Source organism: Schistocerca americana, chromosome 3 (genome assembly GCF_021461395.2).
Source record: "Schistocerca americana isolate TAMUIC-IGC-003095 chromosome 3, iqSchAmer2.1, whole genome shotgun sequence".
Taxonomy (NCBI): domain Eukaryota; kingdom Metazoa; phylum Arthropoda; class Insecta; order Orthoptera; family Acrididae; genus Schistocerca; species Schistocerca americana.
This window is the reverse complement of record NC_060121.1, coordinates 150,092,503-150,114,571: the sequence shown is the minus strand read 5'-3', so window position 1 is coordinate 150,114,571 and position 22,069 is coordinate 150,092,503. Positions and strand designations below refer to the sequence as shown.

At 44.4% G+C, this 22,069-nt stretch overlaps 1 protein-coding gene across 1 annotated transcript in view; it reads right to left on the bottom strand.

The window, feature by feature from the left end:
* Positions 1-11,937, bottom strand: part of LOC124606763 (15-hydroxyprostaglandin dehydrogenase [NAD(+)]-like) — a 66,639-nt gene extending 54,702 nt beyond the window's left edge. The window contains exon 1 of the mRNA XM_047138818.1: positions 11,856-11,937. The gene's annotated coding sequence lies outside the window, so the exon portion shown is untranslated. The remainder of the gene's footprint in view (positions 1-11,855) is intronic.
* Positions 11,938-22,069: the final 10,132 nt, after the last annotated feature.

Below are 22,069 nucleotides of genomic sequence, written 5' to 3'. Positions count from 1 at the left end.
AACTCGAAGAGTGGAATGCTAGATCCCTTAATCGGTTAGGTACGTTTGAGAAACTTGAAAGTGAAATGGGTACGTTGAAGTGTAGTTAGTATACTTGGAATTAGCGCAGTAATTGTGGCAGAAAGAACAGGACTTCCGGCTAGGAGGATACGGGGTTTCCAACACAAAATCAAATTGGGTTAATGCAAGAGTAGGTGTAATAACGAACCACAAAATAGAAATATGGGTAAACTACTACATTGCCATGACAAAAGTCACGGGATAGTGATATGTACACTACTGGCCATTACATTTGCTACCCCAAGAAGAAATGCAGATGATAAACGGGTATCCATTGGACAAATATATTGTACTAGAACTGACATGCGATTACATTTGCTCGCAATTTGGGTGCATAGATCCTGAGAATTCAGTACCCAGAACAACCACCTCTGGCCTTAATAACGGCCTTGATACGCCTGGGCATTGAGTCAAACAGAGCTTGGATGGCGTGTAGGGTTCAGCTGCTTTTGCAGCTCCAACACGATACCACAGTTCATCAAGAATAGTGACTGGCGTATTGTGACGAGCCAGTTGCTCGGCCACCATTGAACAGACGAATTCAATTGGTGAGACATCTGGAGAATGTGCTGACCAGGACAGCAGTCGAACATTTTCTGTATCCAGAAAGGCCCGTATAGCACCTGCAACATACGGTCGTACATTATCCTGCTGAAATGTAGGATTTCGCAGGGATCGAATGAAGGGTAGAGCCACGGGTCGTAACACATCTGAAATGTAACGTCCACTGTTCAATGTGCCGTGAATGCGAACAGGAGGTGACCGATACGTGTAACCAATGGCACCCCATACCATCATGCCCGGTGATACGCCAGTATGGCGATGAGGAATACACTCTTCCAATGAGCGTTCTCCGCGATGTCGACAAACACGAATGCGACCATCATGATGCTGTAAACAGAACCTGGATTCATCCGAAAAAATGACGTTTTGCCATTCGTGCACTCTAGTTCGTCGTTGAGTACACCATCGCAGGCGCTCCTGTCTGTGATGCAGCGTCAAGGGTAACCGCAGCCATGGTCTCCGAGCTGATAGTCCATGCTGCTGCAAACGTCGTCCAACTATTCGTGCAGGTGGTTGTTGTCTTGCAAATGTCCCCATCTGTTGACTCAGGGATCGAGATGTGCCTGCACGATCCGTTACAGCCATACGGATAAGATGCCTTTCATCTCGACTGCTAGTGATACGAGGCCATTGGGATCCAACACGGCGTTTGGTATTACCCTCCTGAACCCACCGATTCCATATTCTGCTAACAGTCACTGGATCTCGACCAACGCGAGCAGCAATGGCGAGATACGATAAACCACAATCGCGATAGGCTGCAATCCGGCCTTTATCAAAGTCTGTAACGTGATGGTACACATTTCTCCTCCTTACACGAGGCATCACAACAACGTTTCATCAGGCAACGCCGGTCAACTGAGAAATCGGTTGGAAACTTTCCTCATGTCAGCACGTTGTAGGTGTCGCCCCCGGCGCCAACCTTACGTGAATGCTCTGAAAAGCTAATCATTTGCATATCACAGCATCTTCTTCCAGTCGGTTAAATTTCGCGTGTGTAGCACGTGATCTTTGTGGTGTAGCAATTTTAATGGCCAGTAGTGTACATATGCAGATGACGGTAGTATTGCATACACAAGGTATAAAAGGACAGGGCAATCGGAAAGCCGTCATTTGTAGGCAAATGATTCATTTCCGACGTGATTATGGCCGCACAACAGACTCTGAACACGGAACGGTAGTTGAAGCCAGACGCATGGGACGTTCCATTTCGGAAATCGTTAGGGAAATCAGTATTCCGATGTCCATAGTGTCAAGACTGTGCCGAGAATAGCAAATTTCAGGCATTACCTCTCACCACGGAGAACACAGTGGCCGTCCGCCTTCGCTTAACGACTGGGAGCAGCGACGTTTGCGTAGAGGTGTCAGTGGCAACAGACAAGCAATACAGTGTGAAATAACCGCAAAAATCATTATGATAGTACCACGAACGTATCCGTTAGGATAATGCAGTGAAATTTGCTGTTAATGGGCTATGCCAGCAGGCGACACGTTCCATGACCTTCGAGATTTGTTCCTCATTTTGGTCCTGCGGAACTACATGTGTGAAATTAAAAAAAAAAAAGATTCCAGTGCTTTTGTTAGCAGCACGACATCGCTTGAGGCACCTCTCCTGGGCTCGTGACCATATCGGTGGGACCCTAGAGGACTGGGAAACTGTGCCTGGTCAGATGAGTCCCGATTTCTGTTGGTAAGAGCTGATGCTAGGATTCGAGGATGGGGCAGACCACACGCAGCCATGGACCCATGTTGTCAACAAGGCACTATCCAAGCTGGTGGTGGCTACGTAATGGTGTGGGCTGCGTTTACGAGGAATGAACTGTGTCCCCGTGTCCAACCGAACGGATTATTGACTGGAGGCTGGTCGAGGTGGCCGTGCTGCTCTAGGCGCTACAGTCTGGAACCGAGCGACCGCTACGGTCGCAGGTTTGAATCCTGCCTCGGGCATGGATGTGTGTGATGTCCTTAGGTTAGTTAGGTTTAAGTAACTCTAAGTTCTTGGGGTTTGATGACCTCAGATGTTAAGTCCCATAGTGCTCAGAGCCATTTGAACCATTAACTGGAAATGTTTATATTCTTCATGTGTGTGGCCACATTATCCGTTGTTGCTGTGTAATTTCTGAGGGCTGTAACTACGGTTCGGAAATACCTTCAGGAAATATTTCACTACTGGCCATTAAAATTGCTACACCACGAAGATGACGAGCTACAGACGCGAAATTCAACCGATTGGTAGAAGATGCTGTGATATGCAAATGGTTAGCTTTTCAGAGCATTCACACAAGGTTGGCGCCGGTGGACACACCTACAACGTGCTGACATGAGGAAAGTTTCCAACCGATACCTCATACATAAACAGCAGTTGACCGGCGTTGCCTGGTGGAACGTTGTTGTGATGGCTCGTGTAAGGAGGAGAAATGCGTACCATCACGTTTCCGACTTTGATTAAGGTCGGATTGTAGCCTATCGCGATTGCGGTTTATCGTATCTCGACATTGCTGCTCGCGTCGGTCGAGATCCAATGACTGTTAGCAGAATATGGAATCGGTGGGTTCAGAAGGGTAATACGGAACGCCGTGCTGGATCCCAGCGGCCTCGTATCACTAGCAGTCGAGATGACAGGCAACTTATCCGCATGGCTGTAACGGATCGTGCAGCCACGTCTCGATCCCTGAGTCAACAGATGGGGATGTTTGCAAGGCATCAACCATCTGCACGAACAGTTCGACGACGTTTGCAGCAGCATGGACTATCAGCTCGGAGACCATGGCTGCGGTTACACTTGACGCTGCATCACAGACAGGAGCGCCTGCGATGGTGTACCCAAAGACGAACCTGGGTGCACGAATGGCATAACGTCAGTTTTTCGGATGAATCCAGGTTCTGTTTACAGCATCATGATGGTCGCATCCGTGTTTGGCGACATCACGGTGAACGCACATTGGAAGCATGTATTCGTCATCGCCGTACTGGCGTATCACCCGGCGTGATGGTATGGGGTGCCATTGGTTACACGTCTCGGTCATCTCTTGTTCGCTTTGACGGCACTTTGAACAGTGGGCGTTACATTTTAGATGTGTTACGACCTGTGGCTCTACACTTCATTCGATCCCTGCGAAACCCTACATTTCAGCAGGATAATGGAGAACCGCATGTTGCAGGTCCTATACGGGTCTTTATGGATACAGAAAATGTTCGACTGCTGCCCTGACCAGCACATTCTCCAGATCTCTCACCAATTGAAAACGTCTGGTCAATGGTCGCCGAGCAACTGGCTCGCACAATACGCCAGTCACTACTCTTGATAAACTGTGGTATCGTGTTGATGGTGCATGGGCAGCTGTACCTGTACGCGCCATCCAAGCTATGTTTGACTCAATGTCCAGGCGTATCAAGGCCGTTATTACGGCCAGAGGTGTTTGTTCTGGGTAGTGATTATTCAGGATCTATGCACCCAAATTACATGAAAATGTGATCACGTGTCAGTTCTCCTATAATATATTTGTCCTATGAATTCCCGTTTATCATGTGCATTTCTTCTTGGTATAGCAATAGTGTATGTCCGGCTACTTTGAGGCCATTTGCAGCCATTCGTGGATGACAACGCGTCAGGTCGGCGGAGCACAGTTGTTTACGACTGGTTTGAAGAACATTCTGGATAATCGAGCGAATGGTTTAGCCACCCAGATCGCTAGAGCTGAAACCCGTGGAACGTTTTTGGGACATAATCGACACGTCTGTTCGTGCACAAAATCTTGCACCGGCAACATTTTCCCAATTATGAACGGCCACGGAAGCAGATTGGCTCAGAATTTCTGCAGGGGACATGCACCGACTTGTTGAGTCCACGCTACGTAGAGTTGCTGCAGCATGCTGCGTAAAAGGGAAGTCCGTCAAGGTATTAGGGGACATACCATGACTTTTTCACCTCAGTGTGGAAGTCCACTTGTTAAAATCAACAAATAAATGATGGTTTAATTTATTTAGCGTTGCAGAAACAATCCCTGCCTGATGATCGCATGATCAGTCCTCAAAAGTATTTTTGGATAAATACTTTAAAAAATGATTGCTAGGAGCGTTTGTGGACATTAACACAGCAAATTTCAAGCTCTCGAATCACCAAGATGATATACGCCTTCTGCTGTTCCTTACACACATAAACGATTTAGGAGACAATCTGAGCAGCCGTCTTAGGTTGTTCACAAACGATGCTGTCATTTATCGTCTAGTAAAGTTATCAGAAGATCAAAACCAATTGCAAAACGATTTAGATATGATATCTGTATGGTGCGAATGGTGTGGGTTCATCTACATGAGTACTAAAAGGAATCGGTGAAATTTCGGTTACACGATAAATCAGTCGAATCTAAATGCCGTAAATTAAACTAAATAGTTCAGAATTACAGTTACGAACTATTTGAATTGGAAAGAACACATAGAAAATGTTGTGGGGCTGACGAATCCAAGACTGCGTTTTACTGGCAGAATTGCTTAGAAGGTGCTACAAATCTGCTAAAGAGACTGCCTGAGCTACTTTTGTCGCTCGGTGTGGTATCCTTACCAGATATGATTAACGGAGTACACCCAGGACGTTCAGAGAAGAGCAGTAGTTTTGTATTATGGAGAAACAGAGGACAGGGTGTCACAGAAATGGTACGGGATTCGGGGTGGAAATCATTAGAACAAAGGCGATTCTCGCTGCGGCGATTTTTTTCTCACGAAATACCGATCACCAGCTTTCTCCTCCGAATTCGAAAATATTTTGTTGACGCCGGCCCACGTAGGGAGAAACGATCATCATAATAAAATACGGGAAATCAGAACTCACCCAGGAAGATACAGGTGTTCGTTTTTTTTCCGCGAGCTGTTCGAGATTGGAGAGAATTTGTGTGAAGATGGTTCGGCGAACCCTCTGCCAGGCACTTAGAGTAGCCATGTATGTGTAGATGTAGAGGATATACTTGTCATCTGGGGTTACCTGTCTCATTACCACACATTTATCGTCAATTCTTTCCCGTATTAACATTAGTAAATAGTTCTTGTCCGTCGTGGGCACATTAACCCTTCCAGACCGTCTGGCGACAATTTTGTACATTAACTTTTGTTGTGTCTTAGCTGCAACAGAAGTATTTTATCGCAATATACACCTGAGGTACACTTTTGTGAATGTTCAGCCTTTTGACCATGCACAAGTGCTGCCAACTGTTGGGCATCACAATGAAAATATCAGCAAGTTAATGCAACAGTGCACAGCACCCCCTGACCACCACAACCCACGGATGTTGCTGGTTCGCGATATTCCACTGTATAATTCGATACTATTATTGTTATTTTGCATGGTAATTATTAAATGACCATTTTACTAATTATTGCAACAGAGGATATTTCGTAATTAGTTATTTTAGTCCATAAAATGAAGCCAACTGTACGAAGTATGTTTAGAAAACGGGTACATATTTTTATATCTATCTTGCATTTAAAATCATTAAAAAATCACCTTAGAGCATTAAAGCATGAAGAAAAATTTTCCTTCCTCCAGGAAAAATTCAGGTCTAAAAGGTTTATAACATTGCAACCGACGAAACTGAAGGTACTTTATAATGACTTAGCTTCAAACAGTGTTTTTTTATACGCGTTTATTTTTCCATAATGACAGTGCTAGTTGCCTGATATTCCAGCGTAACGACGTTGAACAATTTTGCAGAGGGTGTTTTCAAGACAGCTATTGTAAAACGTCTTAAGTAAAGAAAAGATGTTTATGACGCGTAAACATCTGTAGATAAGGTGAACATAAAACGAATGCGCTCTCAAAAACGCCTGTTTTGAGGCATAATAAGATGTCGGGACATCAGGGCATTGCAGTAACATTAACGTCATGGGCGCTACATGCGCTAGGAGCGCTGCTGTCACGTCGAGTGACGAGGATGTCCGCAAAGTAAGAAGTATATCAGACACGCTGGACATGAAAGGTTGATCATGCTTGCCCTAATATAGAGACCTTTCTCGTGAAAGGTTGCGTGGATGTGTTATAGAGGGCTCGGTGGCCATTTAGGATGCCCGGGTTCGGTTCTTGGCCTTGGTTTTTTTTCCCTTTTATTGTATTTCAATTCCCCAGCGGGTCTGGCTGGCAGCAGCATATGCGCTGCTCTTCAGCCGAAAGACAGAAAACAAGCAATAGAAGACATTTAAAAACAGACAAAGGAGAAAACATGGTGAACATAGATATAAAGAAGGGGGGTGAGGCCCTGGTAAATTTTCAAGCAAATGTTAATGTTCTATAATCATTTCTACGACGAGTGAAATTAAGAACCTAAAGATCAAAAAAGTAAATTCTAATCTTTTCATTAATTTAAACGATGTGTATTAACAAACTTTTATACAGGGTGGTCCATTGATCGTGACCGGGCCAAATATCTCACGAAAAAAGCGTCAAACGAAAAAACTACAAAAAACGAAACTTGTCTGGCTTGAAGGGGGAAACCAGATGGCGCTATGGTTGGCCCCCTAGATGGCGCTGCCATAGGTCAAACGGTTATCAGCTGCGTTTTTTAAATAGGAACCCCCATTTTTATTACATATTCGTGTAGTACCTAAAGAAATATGAATGCTTTAGTTGGACCACTTTTCTCCCTTTGCGATAGATGGCGCTGTAATGGCCACAAACATATGGCTCACGATTTTAGACAAACAGTTGGTAACAGGTAGGTTTTTAAATTGAAATACAGAACGTAGGTACATTTGAACATTTTATTTCGGCTGTTCCAATGTGATACATATACCTTTGTCAACTTATCATTTCTGAGAACACATGCTGTTGCAGCGTGATTACCTGTAAATACCACATTAATGCAATAAATGCTCAAAATGATGTCCGTCAACCACAATGCATTTGGCAATACGTATAACGACATTCCTCTCAACAGGGAGTAGTTCGCCTGCCGTAATGTTCGCATATGCATTAACACTGCGCTGACTCGTGTTGTCAGGCGTTGTCGGTGGATTACGATAGCAAATATCCTTCAACTTTCCCCACAGAAAGAAATCCGCGGACGTCAGATCCGGTGAACATGCGGGCCATGGTATGGTGCTTCGACGTCCAATCCACCTATCATGAAATATGCTATTCAATACCGCTTCAACCGCAAGCGAATTATGTGCCGGGCATCCATCATGTTGGAAGTACATCGCCATTCCGTCATACAGTGAAACATCTTATAGTAATATCGGTAAAACATTACGTAGGAAATCAGCATACATTACACCATTTAGATTGCCATCGATAAAATGGGGGTCAATTATCCTTCCCCCCATAATGCCGCACCATACATTAACTCGACAAGGTCGCTGATGTTCCACTTGTCGCAGCCATCGTGTAGTTTCCGTTGCCCAATAGTGCATATTATGCCGGTTTACGTTACCGCTGTTGGTGACTGACGCTTCGTCACTAAATAGAACGCGTGCAAAAAATCTGTCATCGTCCCGTAATTTCTCTTGTGCCCGGTGGCAGAACTGTACACGACGTTCAAAGTCGTCGCCATGCAATTCCTGGTGCATAGAAATATGGTACGGGTGCAATCGATGTTGATGTAGCATTCTCAACACCGACATTTTTGAGATTCCCGATTCTCGCGCAATTTGTCTGCTACTGATGTGCGGATTAGCCGCGACAGCAGCTAAAACACCTACTTGGGCATCATCATTTGTTGCAGGTCGTGGTTGAGTTCCACATGTGGCTGAACAATTTCTGTTTCCTTAAATAACGTAACTATCCGGCGAACGGTTCGGACACTTGGATGATGTCGTCCAGGATACCGAGCAGCATACATAGCACACGCCCGTTGGGCATTTTGATCACAATAACCATACACCAACACGGTATCGACCTTTCCGCAATTGGTGAACGGACCATTTTAACACGGGTAATGTATCACGAAGCACTGGCGGAATGTTACGTGTTACCACGTACTTATACGTTTGTGACTATTACAGCGTCATCTATCACAAAGCGAAAAAAGTGGTCCAACTAAAACATTCATATTTCTTTACGTACTACACGAATATGTAATAAAAATGGGGGTTCCTATTTAAAAAACGCAGTTGACATCCGTTTGACCTATGGCAGCGCCATCTAGCGGGCCAACCATAGCGCCATCTGGTTTCCCCCTTCAAGCTAGACGAGTTTCGTTCTTTGTAGTTTTTTCATTTGATGCTTATTTCGTGAGATATTTCGCCCGGTCACTATCAATGGGTCACCCTTTAGAATATCGGTAATTAAGAATTTACCTTTGCACTGAAAACTGGATTTTTGGGTTCAATATGTTCTTCATAAAATGACATTTAGATATGTCTTAAGTAGCATACATTTGATAAATTGGTGGTATTCAAACAGAATGAAAAAGATCGAAAAAAGTAAATTTAATAGCCATATGATGTAGGTATTCAAACTACACGGAAAAAGGACGAAGAAAGTAATGACGCAGACGGGACTCGAACCAGCGACCTAGTAATTACCAGTCTCGAACACTACTGATTTTTATTCATCTTTACGTGTTTTACACTTAACGTAAATGCGCGTCGAATATGCACACCTATTTAAAAATTATTATCGGCCAGGAATCGAACGAGTGCCACGAACATGCCATGCGAGCGCCATACCATAGAACCATACCACCTGGTAAAAAAATCTGTTTCAAATTACTATATTAAAGACGCTCGGAAAACTCCGAAGTTGACATTCTCGACAGTTTTTGAGAGTTGCATGTGACTGCTTAGAACGACTGATACTTGCGTTTTTAACTTCACATACCATAAATATAAAAAAAAAAGGTTCAAATGGCTCTGAGCACTATGGGACTCAACTACTGAGGTCATTAGTCCCCTAGAACTTAGAACTAGTTAAACCTAACTAACCTAAGGACGTCACAAACATCCATGCCCGAGGCAGGATTCGAACCTGCGACCGTAGCGGTCTTGTGGTTCCAGACTGCAGCGCCTTTAACCGCACGGCCACTTCGGCCGGCCATAAATATAAAAAAATTCCAAAAAGTCCGACAGCCGTCTGGTCTCCTCTTGAAACCACAACAACAACACACACCATTAAAATCAGAATATGTTAAGGTAGTCCTTAATTGTGAAAGAGAATATGTCTAATGAGTTCCGTGATACGTATCTGCTCGAACACTTCAGGGCTATGAACGCTTCTGTAGGACTGCACTGACAACATTAACGCGAGGTCGTGTGGTGACGTTGACAGCACATCACATATAGTTTATGGTACACGCAGCTGGCCACCGAATCCACAAGCGGGGCTTCCTCTTAATAATAAACAGCGATGATTTTGGCCTTCGGTTATACTTGATAAACAACAAACGGGCCCCTCGTTGGCAGAAAATTGTTTGTCGTCAGGTTTACTACGTTGAGAAATAAATATGAAGACATGAAGAATAAAGATGCAGAATGTTAATAAAATTTGTTTCATTTAAAAAGCTTTAAGTGTTTTCAAATAAAAAATTCAGAGGTATTACTTTTCAGCACGCCGTAGTGTAACATGAAACCAGGAAATTCTAAAACTGGCGAGAATAATAATAATGATGATAATAATAAGAACAATAAACTCGGAGAAGCCAGTGCGAGACTGGTAAAGGGAGATGAGTTGCCACCATATCCGAAACGGAATCATTTAGGCTATCAAAAAACTGTGATTAAATTCGAAAAACTGAGGTTAAATTCGAATTCCTCTTATCTACAATTTTTTGCGCAAAACATGGGCATTGCAAGCAATTAAACGAAATTCGTAGAAGAAACATTAGAGAAGATAGGGATTCATATTTCTTCTGAAAAGACAGCATACATGAGAAAAGACGCAGAAGATCCAATCTGGATACTGAAGACAATGTATGGTGGTACCAAAAGAATGCAACAGATCAAGTACGTAGGTGGGGTTCACATTCCGAACATCACTGAGCAAGCAGTAATCTAAGAAAGAGCTAGAAATATGTAGACATCATTCAAGCTATGCCAGAATTCTTTCAAACCTAATTTCCTATTTTGCAACCTGAAATTCAGACACCACGGTGCCATAGTGTAAGAAGAATGTTTATACGCAGCAGAGAAGATAGATAGAAAAGTGCTCTCAGAAATGTTGGACAAAAGGAAGACCCTGGGGCTAAAAAATGTAACAGCAGATGAGTCTCCAATTTACCTGAGCTCAAACAAAGACTTCTCTGAAATTTACGAAATATTTAGACCACAATAAATAAAAGGAAGCCAGTTTTCTCTGGACATTTTAGAACAGTGAAACTACAAAGGGTTGCAAATAAGATATTACCAGTAGTTTCCGTAACTGAAAGAAGAACAGCACCATCTAGGGAAGTATGAGAGCAGTAAAGAAAGTGCAAGGTACAGAGAAAGTTTGAGATCAAAAGGAGCGAGAGAGAGTGGATCAAAGAACGAAAGAATACTGTAGAAAGAGAAATAAAACTAAGCAGCGAAGGCGGTTACGTAATCTTACCCCTTAGGGTCTCTATACGACCAAATAAATGTTATAAAGAACACACCTGCAAAACTGGAAGCTGTTAAAGAAGGCACACGTTCATGACCTTCACAACTTGACAGCAGCTATCTTTACGATTACAATTTGTATGATTACTAAGGTTAATGATATTTGTTGAAAGCTCGGGTACACAGCTTAAAAATCCATGATTGCAATATTGCTCACGGTTTGTGGAAGAACGACGTCAAAATTTGTTTGCTTAGGATACTTTTATTTCTTAATGTAATGATCTGGGCAGAGTTTAAAACTTAGATTTTGCCATTCTTAGGTATCTCAAAACCGATAGGCATCGAATTTCATGATAATTATAGGGAATTTTCCCATCGTATTCAAGACGCCGTGTAGCTTTTACTACAATCATAGGCAATATGACTTCTAACGTGACGTTACCTACCTTAACGTCGGTTAAGCAGTAGATGAGAAAAAAAAAAACAATCTGAAGTGAATTTCTCGGCTATTTTGCAGTCACCGTTTTCTTTTTTAGTCTTTTATTTACGAGTTATTAACATGAACATCAAATGTAGCCACATTTACAAACTTATTCAGAACTTGAAAATTCAGTCTTTGACTACCTTTTCAGGATTTGAGACCACTGTGTGTAAATATGTAAACCAAACATATAGGAGACGTATGAATTTACTTGTTTCAAAACAAATATTACGAAGAGGCGACAACTTACTATAGAGAGACGTGCTGCTGAATCGATGATTCGACGGAAGGCAACTGAAATGCCGAAACTGGCGGCGGTAGGTGGCCAGTTGAACAAATGAACCCCTCCCCCCGTTTCTCCTCTGTCCCCTCCCACCAAACATAAAGGAAGGTCAGTAACGAAGACAGGCAGCACGTAATCTAATCGGAAACCGAACCGGTGCTTAAAGTGTACCGCGTGCGTCACAACCTATGAAGATAGTGCTGCGCTGTCGAAGTCTGCTGCCGTGTTACTTACTGTGTTTGTTAGTATGGTTGTCGATGTCTCTTAACAACTGCACGAACAGTTACCAGAGAAATGCGCGTTTGCGTACATCTGCATCTACGGGGTGTTCAAAAAAGTGTCGAATCCTTTGAGAGGTGGTAGCACTCATCGAAAAAAGAAAAAGAAGTCTAATAAACATGGGTCCGGAATGCATACTTTCTACAATAAACACGTGTTTACAGGAGGCGTCCAATGTGAAGCACCCTTTAAAGTATACCCGGTTGTTGTATCTGCTGACATGCATTGATGGTGCGACCCTGAAGTGTTCGCACATCATTGATTGGCGTGGCATAGGCCAAATCCTTCAAGTGTCCCCACAACAAAAAGACTATGGGATTGAGGTCTGTGGAACGAGCAGGCCAAGGTGTGCCTCCCCCCCCCCCCCCCCCCCCCCCCCCCCATCCCCCAACCAATCCAGCGGTCCTGAACTGTCAGATGTTCGCGCACATTGTGACGAAAGTGTGCTGGTGCGCCATCATGCATGACCCACATTTGTATTCGTTGGCACAGCCTCCAGCAAGGTAGCACTCCCTCTTCAGGCGACAAGTGGCCCATCGGGACCATCCGGCCGCCGTGTCATCCTCAGTTGAGGATGCGGATAGGAGGGGCATGTGGTCAGCACACCACTCTCCCGGTCGTTACGACGGTTTTCTTTGACCGGACCCGCTACTATTCGGTCGAGTAGCTCCTCAATTGGCATCACGAGGCTGACTGCACCCCAAAAAATGGCAACATCGCATGGCGGCCTGGATGGTCACCCATCTAAGTGCCGACCCGACAACGCTTAACTTCGGTGATCTCACGGAAACCGGCGTATCCACTGCAGCAAGGCCGTTGCCCCCAGCAAGGTAGGCAATATTTTAAAGAGAAAGTCTAGATACGCGCCCCAGTTAACCTTTGTGGTAGCATGTATGGCCCTACTAATCTATCGCCAAGTACTCCTGCCCTTACATTGATTGAGAATCGGTGTCGATGTCCTCTTTCCTGAATTGTTTGAGGATTTACATCTGAGCATACATGCTGGTTATGGAAATTGACAACACCATCCCTTGTGAATCCTGCTTCATCAGTAAACAAAATCTTGGATGTGAAAAGTTGACCTGCGGCTCTCTTCTGCAACAGCCATTGACAGAACCGCCGTCTCCCATGATGATCCTGCGGCTTTTAGGGTCCCTGAACTTGCTTAAATGACACGGGTACAGCAATTGTTCGTGAATTACCTTTCCCCCCCAGATAAGAGACTAAGATACGTCTTCTGCTGCTGCTAATCACCGCACACTGGTCCCATTGGTTTCTTCCACCCAATGTAGCACACGCTCCTCCATGTCAGGCGTACGGACTATGCGGGGCCTTCCACTGTCAGCCTTCCAAGGAGCAAGGGTACATGCGTCCCTCAGACGCCGGAAAAGTCTGCCGAACAGCTTACCAGAGGGAACTCTGCACTGTGGATATTTTTCAGCGTAGAGGGCATGGGCTCGGAGGCTATGTTCATTTGGTATACCATAGCAGAATACCATATCCACCGATTCACTTGTCGACTATAGTTCAATTCTTTTATCTTGGCGGCTCGCGCATGCCCGCCCAGACGCGGGAGATTGCTGCGTTGCTAGTTGCACACGACGCACGCGCCAATAGAAGCAGCGCCATAGTATAGCATAGTTCGCAAGCTTACGCTTAGGGGGGGAGCGCGCAGTTCCTGAAGTAAAGCCACCACGGCCGCATTAACCCTTTCGCTGCTACAAAGACGTGCTCCATGAATTCCGCGCTGTGCGTGATTTTGTCACTGCACTGCTCGCCTGTGCAGACACATCGTGTTCCGACTGCTTTGACACTCTTATCATTCGATTCCACAAAAACTATTTGGCCCAAAAATTAGATTTTTACACGTCTTCTTGACTGATACCTTCCCCCCACAAATGACTTAATTTTGTTTCGATGTTCAACGCAGTTATTATGCAGCATTAAATATAGTAAACCATTGCACGAAATTTTGAAGAGTTTGCAGAGGTAAAAGTCCATAGAGTATACTTTCTGTACGGTCGATTTTAGTTGCCACGATGTTGAGAACGAAATGTGGACAAGATACCTAAATTTCATATAAAATTACTACACGTAATGCTGCATAATAACTGCGTTGGACATCGAAACAAAATTAAGTCATTTATGGGGGGAAGGTATCAGTCAAGAAGACGTGTAAAAATCAAATTTTTGGGCCACATAGTTTTTGTGAAATCGAATGATAAGTGTGTCAAAGCAGTGGGAACACCATGTGTCTGCACAGGCGAGCAGTGCAGTGATGACAAAATCGCGCACAGCGCGGAATGCGGGGAGCACGTGTCTGCAGCAGCGAAAGGGTAAATGAAGAGACAAAGCACCAGAAATTTCAAAAAAATTGCATTCAAACGAACATAATTATTGAAGAAAGGCACTTCGTTATTGTTTTTAAATAATGAAAACATTAAGCAGTGCACAGGGTTTGAACTCATTACCTTTCACTTAGAAGCCCAACACGTTAACCGTTACACTAACGCTGCTCGTCTGACGACAGAATGCCATGAGACTATAAAACGTCACGCAAAATACTGACAAACACTGTTGGTATGGCTATGAATTACTCACGCTTCGGCGAAGTACAATAGGAAATAAACAATTACCTCTGTTCTTTATTGCGCAAAAGCGGTTCGTGAAATTGATACAAGCACCTTTCCTTGCTATCGCCTGAATTAGGAGTCTTATTGCTTGTTTGGTTTAATTTATTAATAGAATATGAAGCAATTGGTATAAAGAATGCTTTTTCCAAACTTTCTATAAAAGAAAGTCAGCTATCAAGACATTGCTTTTGTTCTATTACTTTATTTATGACTGAACGTTTCTAAAACTGAAGATACTCGTCCATGCTATGCACTGCAGTCTAAATCTGGCAACGTCGTTCTCTGTTCATTGGCTGACTGTGTTCTGTGACGTCAGATGCGCAGAACGAACCTAAACTCGGCCGCCAACATAAATGACGCGCACTTTAGTAGGCTTCCATTGCTGACAAGTGGTGGAACAGAGAAAATGTGAATGTACTACACCATTGTAAGTACAAACAGCGCAATAACAGTAGACACATAAGTGAATACGCGTTTGGATGGAGGTAAAACACCACGATACGTACCCAGTGTTGAAAGTACTGCACAATAAGGCACACAAACACGACGAAAAGTAATGTAGACTACAACACGAGACGAACCACGCTACTGACTGCAGACCGCCTGGTGGTAGGTAGAGTACTGTGAGTAAGACATCATAATAACCTGTCGACACATTTGACGGAGTGTCATTGTAACGACTGTGCTAACATTCGCACAAGTGCCGCGCATCCCATCCTGTAAACACGTGTTTATCTCGTAAAGTATGTGTTTCTGGACTCAATTTTATTAAACTTATTTTTCTTATTTCGATGAGTACTACCATCCTTCATGGTATTGGACATCTTTTTTTTAGCACCTCGTCTAACAGAATCTGCATCTCTTCACCTGAAGCCATTTTATGGTGTATGAACTTGTTATCACTGTCTTTTTGCCACCTTTACATTCAAGAGGGGCGCGCGGGTAAGCTTCCGTATGACTTCGAACTTATTTGGTTTTACGATCTTGATCATTTCGTGAGACGGACTGCATCTGATCAAAAGTATCCGGATTCCTATTAGTAGATATTATCACAGGGTGTGTCCACCATTTGCCTTTACTATGACTTGAACACTGCTGGGGACACTTTCAGTAAGATGTCTGAATGTTTGTGGGAGAAAGATAGCACATTCTTCCCCAAGAGCTGAAACCAGAACAGGTGGTGATGTTGGAGGCTGGGGACTGATGATGATGATGATGATGATATTTGGTTTGTGGAGCGCTCAACTGCGTGGTTATCAGCGCCCATACAAATTCAAATTCCAAATCGTTTTACTGTCCAGTCTCGCCACTTTCCCGAATCATGATGAAATGCTGAAGACAACACAAACACCCAGTCTCTGGGCAGAGAAAATCCCCGAGGCGGCGGGGGACCGTAACAACGACCCCGTGATCCAGAGGCAGCAACGCTAGCCACTAGACCACGAGTTGCGGACAGGCTGGGGCTCTGGAGCAAAGTCGACGTTCTGACTCATCCCAATTGGGCCCATCTCTGGACTCTGGGCAGGAAAGTGCTTTTCAGGAATGTTATTGTCCATAAACCATTGGCTCACAAATGCTGCTTCGTGACTGGGTGCATTGTCATGCTGATACAAACAGATATCCTCTCAGAACTGTTCCTCTGCTCTACACAGCACACAGCGCAGTAATCACGTGTTCATATCTTTCCGAATGTAGATTCTTTGCTGCAGAATAACTCAGTGACGGCTGGTCCCGTCGGAGGTTCGAGTCCTCCCTCGGACATGGGTGTGTGTGTTTGTCCTTAGGATGATTTAGGTTAAGTAGTGTGTAAGCTTAGGGACTGATGACCTTAGTAGTTAAGTCCCATAAGATTTCACACACATTTGAACATTTTTTGAATGTTTCTTTCAATGAATGCCTGAAATGAGGAATTGGTTCAACAGTGGATTTTTCGTGTAGCGTGGTGTAACTGCCAGTTGGGTGTTTATTCCGCCTTATTGTTACCAAAAACTTTATACGAATCAATTGGTCAATGTAACTCCCAGTATCAATAAAGGAATACAGTCACTGCAAAATACATTCAGCCCCTTAGGCACTGAACCCTGTGGCCCTGTTCGAAACTGATAACTTTGGTCCCTGTGCACATAACAATAAATTAAACTGACTTGCTTCTTAAGTAGAAACGGTGGAACGCGATATATTCTGGTGTCTCATGAAAAAATATAAATATGCTAGATACAGGCTCAGCAGTGTGTAATACTGACCGTAATACTTTGAAATGCACATGAAATTCTTTTGTCTGATAGAAGAAAAATCCAACGTCTTTGGAAAACATATGACCTGGACAGAGAGGCGGTACTGGTTGTGGTGAATTACTGAGTTTTTTTAATGAAATTACATTGCAAGTTAAGATTTGCTTTTCAAAACATCTGACAGTTGAAATTACATTACACAGAACCATTTCATCTTTTTTACTAATTGATTCACAAACAATGGGATTTATACAACAACTAAAAAAGCATAAATACAAATCATCATATTACATATATCTGTGTTAACAAATCTTATAAACATTACAAAAGTGAAATATCTAACTAGCCTTTACATCAAATCAGTTTACGTTCATTCTGGAGATACTCAAAAACTGACAATTATCAGCCAACTCATCTACACTAGCGCGGTGGCAAAACGTGAGTTATAAATATTTAACATCTTTACCTTGCTTGCAAGAAGACTTCTGCTTACATGTTCTCGTAATTCCTACATTAATCTAACACTTGGTGGCTTCACAAAGACCACCACAAAAACTGCCTGCTCCATGCTCTTTCGCTCATAGACAGCTACGTACTACCGTGCGCCAAGCGCTCTCTAACTCTACCACTACAATCTCAGACCAGAAGCAGTATCTTTGGCTCTGCGATGGTGCACAGTCAGCGATACGCATTATAAAGTTTATCAGAGACGTACATAGATTATGACATAGTAACTTCGCTTTAGTGTACATTAATATCATTATCATATTCAGATGCCACATGCAAGCGTGCCCCAGTCGACTCCTTTCATTCTTAAGCGCAGTAACTAGACCACATCGTGAACACCTCCATACTCAACAGCTCCATCTCTGTACTTCATATGATGGCAAGTAACGTTCTCCAGGCATTCGGAAAATCCAAACCCTTCCATTGGATTGCCACAGCACACGCACAGTGTGATTCATCAATGCAAATCACTCGTTTCCAGTCGTCTCACTGCCCAGTGGCATCATTCTTTGCATCGACTGAAGTGTCACTTAGCATTGGCTCCAGATATGTGTGGCCTATGAGTTGCTCGTCCATTGTAGCCCATTCTCCATAACTCCGTACGCACAGTCATCATACTAGATGTACTGCTGGTAGTATTTTGGAACTCATGAGTAATTCTTTCCTCTGATTTCGTGCGATTTTTTACTGTCACCTTCCGCAGTGCTCGACGGTTCTTGTCCGTCAGTACACAAGAACTTGATTTAGCTGTGGTTGTTCACTCGCGTTTCCACTTCAGTCACATCACCGACTGTCGACTTGGGCAGCTTCTGAAGCGTTGATGGATCTGTTACTCAGGTGCCATTCAATGAGTAGTATCACTTTGGAAGATACAAAACTCTCCCCTAACCACCAATTCTGCTGTTATCGCTTCACTAAAGACAACACAGTACATCCTGCCTGCTTTTATACAGTGGGTCCGTCTCTCGCAACGTCTAGTGATCAATTCGGCATTACACAGGGTGTCCGGACACTTTCGATCAGATAATGTATATGGGAGCGAGTAATACGTTAACACGACCCTTGTTAGCACGTACCCTACAGGAATTTTAACAGCAAACTTCATGATGCACACCGTCTTTCTTGTAGCGTCTCCGTAGATCTCCCGTGCCTACTAAATATACCTATGATGAAACACGTCGACGTTCGAACTGCCCAATTTTCTCCACTAATTCTAGCTGGTAAGAGTCTCAGATTGACAAGGGTTTCAAGAATCAGTCTAAAAATTTTAAGTAAATTCTTTCGTGGTTGACTTACATTTCCTCAGGAGTCACCTAATGGATGCCGGCTTCTAATATGCTTTTCTCGCAGCTTCTAAGAGATTATCCAGTCCTATAGATGAAGCAGAGTGGCGGCTTTGTAAAAGAACTGAATTAGGATTTTAACCCAAGCTCTAAAGTTCATGCTTTTATAATTTGACTCGGTGAGCAACACTACAAGGCGACTAAAATGAAAATCCCCTGAAAACATTATCTAACTTTTGGAAAAATATCATTCACACAATTCCGAAGACTGCAAGAGCTGACAAGTGCGAGAATTATCGGAAAATCAGCTTAACAACTCATCCAGCCAAGTTGCTCACAAGAATAATACACTCCTGGAAATGGAAAAAAGAACACATTGACACCGGTGTGTCAGACCCACCATACTTGCTCCGGACACTGCGAGAGGGCTGTACAAGCAATGATCACACGCACGGCACAGCGGACACACCAGGAACCGCGGTGTTGGCCGTCGAATGGCGCTAGCTGCGCAGCATTTGTGCACCGCCGCCGTCAGTGTCAGCCAGTTTGCCGTGGCATACGGAGCTCCATCGCAGTCTTTAACACTGGTAGCATGCCGCGACAGCGTGGACGTGAACCGTATGTGCAGTTGACGGACTTTGAGCGAGGGCGTATAGTGGGCATGCGGGAGGCCGGGTGGACGTACCGCCGAATTGCTCAACACGTGGGGCGTGAGGTCTCCACAGTACATCGATGTTGTCGCCAGTGGTCGGCGGAAGGTGCACGTGCCCGTCGACCTGGGACCGGACCGCAGCGACGCACGGATGCACGCCAAGACCGTAGGATCCTACGCAGTGCCGTAGGGGACCGCACCGCCACTTCCCAGCAAATTAGGGACACTGTTGCTCCTGGGGTATCGGCGAGGACCATTCGCAACCGTCTCCATGAAGCTGGGCTACGGTCCCGCACACCGTTAGGCCGTCTTCCGCTCACGCCCCAACATCGTGCAGCCCGCCTCCAGTGGTGTCGCGACAGGCGTGAATGGAGTGACGAATGGAGACGTGTCGTCTTCAGCGATGAGAGTCGCTTCTGCCTTGGTGCCAATGATGGTCGTATGCGTGTTTGGCGCCGTGCAGGTGAGCACCACAATCAGGAGTGCATACGACCGAGGCACACATGGCCAACACCCGGCATCATGGTGTGGGGAGCGATCTCCTACACTGGCCGTACACCACAGGTGATCGTCGAGGGCACACTGAATAGTGAACGGTACATCCAAACCGTCATCGAACCCATCGTTCTACCATTCCTAGACCGGCAAGGGAACTTGCTGTTCCAACAGGACAATGCACGTCCGCATGAATCCCGTGCCACCCAACGTGCTCTAGAAGGTGTACGTCAACTACCCTGGCCAGCAAGATCTCCGGATCTGTCCCCCATTGAGCATGTTTGGGACTGGATGAAGCGTCGTCTCACGCGGTCTGCACGTCCAGCACGAACGCTAGTCCAACTGAGGCGCCAGGTGGAAATGGCATAGCAAGCTGTTCCACAAGACTACATTCAGCATCTCTACGATCGTCTCCATGGGAGAATAGCAGCCTGCATTGCTGCGAAAGGTGGATATACACTGTACTAGTACCGACATTGTGCATGCTCTGTTGCCTGTGTCTATGTGCCTGTGGTTCTGTCAGTGTGATCATGTGATGTATCTGACCCCAGGAATGTGTCAATAAAGTTTCCCCTTTCTGGGACAATGAATTCACGGTGTTCTTATTTCAATTTCCAGGAGTGTACATTAAGAAACGTGAACTATACGGGTTAAGCGCTAGGAAAAGAAAACGAAAGAAAGACTGGAGTTTAACTTCCTGTCGACAGCACGGTCAGTAGAGGCGGAGCATGAAACGGCGCTGTCATACGAATCATCAGCAAATATCCACTCATCTTCCGGTGGTTCAAATGTCTCTGAGCACTATGGGACTTAACATCTGAGGTCATCAGTCCCCTATAACTTAGAACTACTTAACCTCAACTAACCTAACATCACACACACCCATGCCCGAGGCAGTATTCGAACCTGCGACCGTAGCGGTCGCGCGGTTCCAGACTGAAGCGCCTAGAACCGCTCGGCCACTCCGGCCGGCTCTTCCGGCGGTATCCTCTCCTGCAGTCCAGTCCACACGGCTTCTCTGTTAGAAAAAGCCGGCCGTTGTGGACGAGCGGTTCTAGGCGTCTGGAACCGCGCGACCGCTTCGGTCGCAGGTTCGAATCCTGCCTCGGACATGGGTGTGTGTGATGTCCTTAGGTTAGTTAGGTTTAAGTAATTCTAAGTTCTAGGGGACAGATGACCTCAGCTGTTAAGTCACATAGTGCTCAGAGCCATTTTTTTTTTTTTTTTTGTTACTTAAAGAATGTTGCTCGACTGGGTAAGCTGTAGTAGAACCAGCCGCACTAATTGCATCCGCAGGTTGCATTAAGTATTTTTGGTTTCAGGGTAACTGACCTTTTAAATGGTAGTTTGTGAGTGAATACTTCAATACATTGTTACTTGTTTGATACAACAATACAACCAAGCCCTTTCTAATTTCAAGTTATAATTAAGACACACACACACACACACACACACACACAAACACACACACTCACACTCACACACTGACACTGTCACAGTTACTCGTCACAGCCAGCTTATGGTATTTAACCGAGCCTGTTACCAAAAAGAATACAGAAAGAACTGTTTGTGACGGAATGCAGGCTCAAATATTCCACTGCTGGATCCCTGTCAACATTGAGTTCTTTGTCCCGATTTTCACAATACTCCACGCGTGTTTTAGCTAGTTCAAAAGTCACAGTTTACACGTAAAAAACAGAATTCCGTACTTTCGTCTTCTTACTCGTTTACATTCACTTTGCGGCACTCCATGGTCAGGTTTAACTCATAACTCGGCTCAACTGTCATATCTATTCAGAGCTCGTAATAAAAGCCTTAGAACACGTCGAAGGCTAAGCTCCGAATATCTTTCTAGACTTCACAGAGGCAATTTTTTAGCTCACAAAATACTTTCGAACGTCCTCCTTTCTCACTGACTGAGGAATATTCTAGCCAGCCCAATATCAGTGTTAAAGTGCACAATCCCGCATCTTCTACATTTGACCTATCACAAATTAATAGTCTTTGTGAGCAATTTATAAAATGAACAAGTTTACAAAACTCGTGAGTGTCGAAGTTACTCCCTTTCTAAACAACTGAATTACCGTAAAATGTTTCTGGT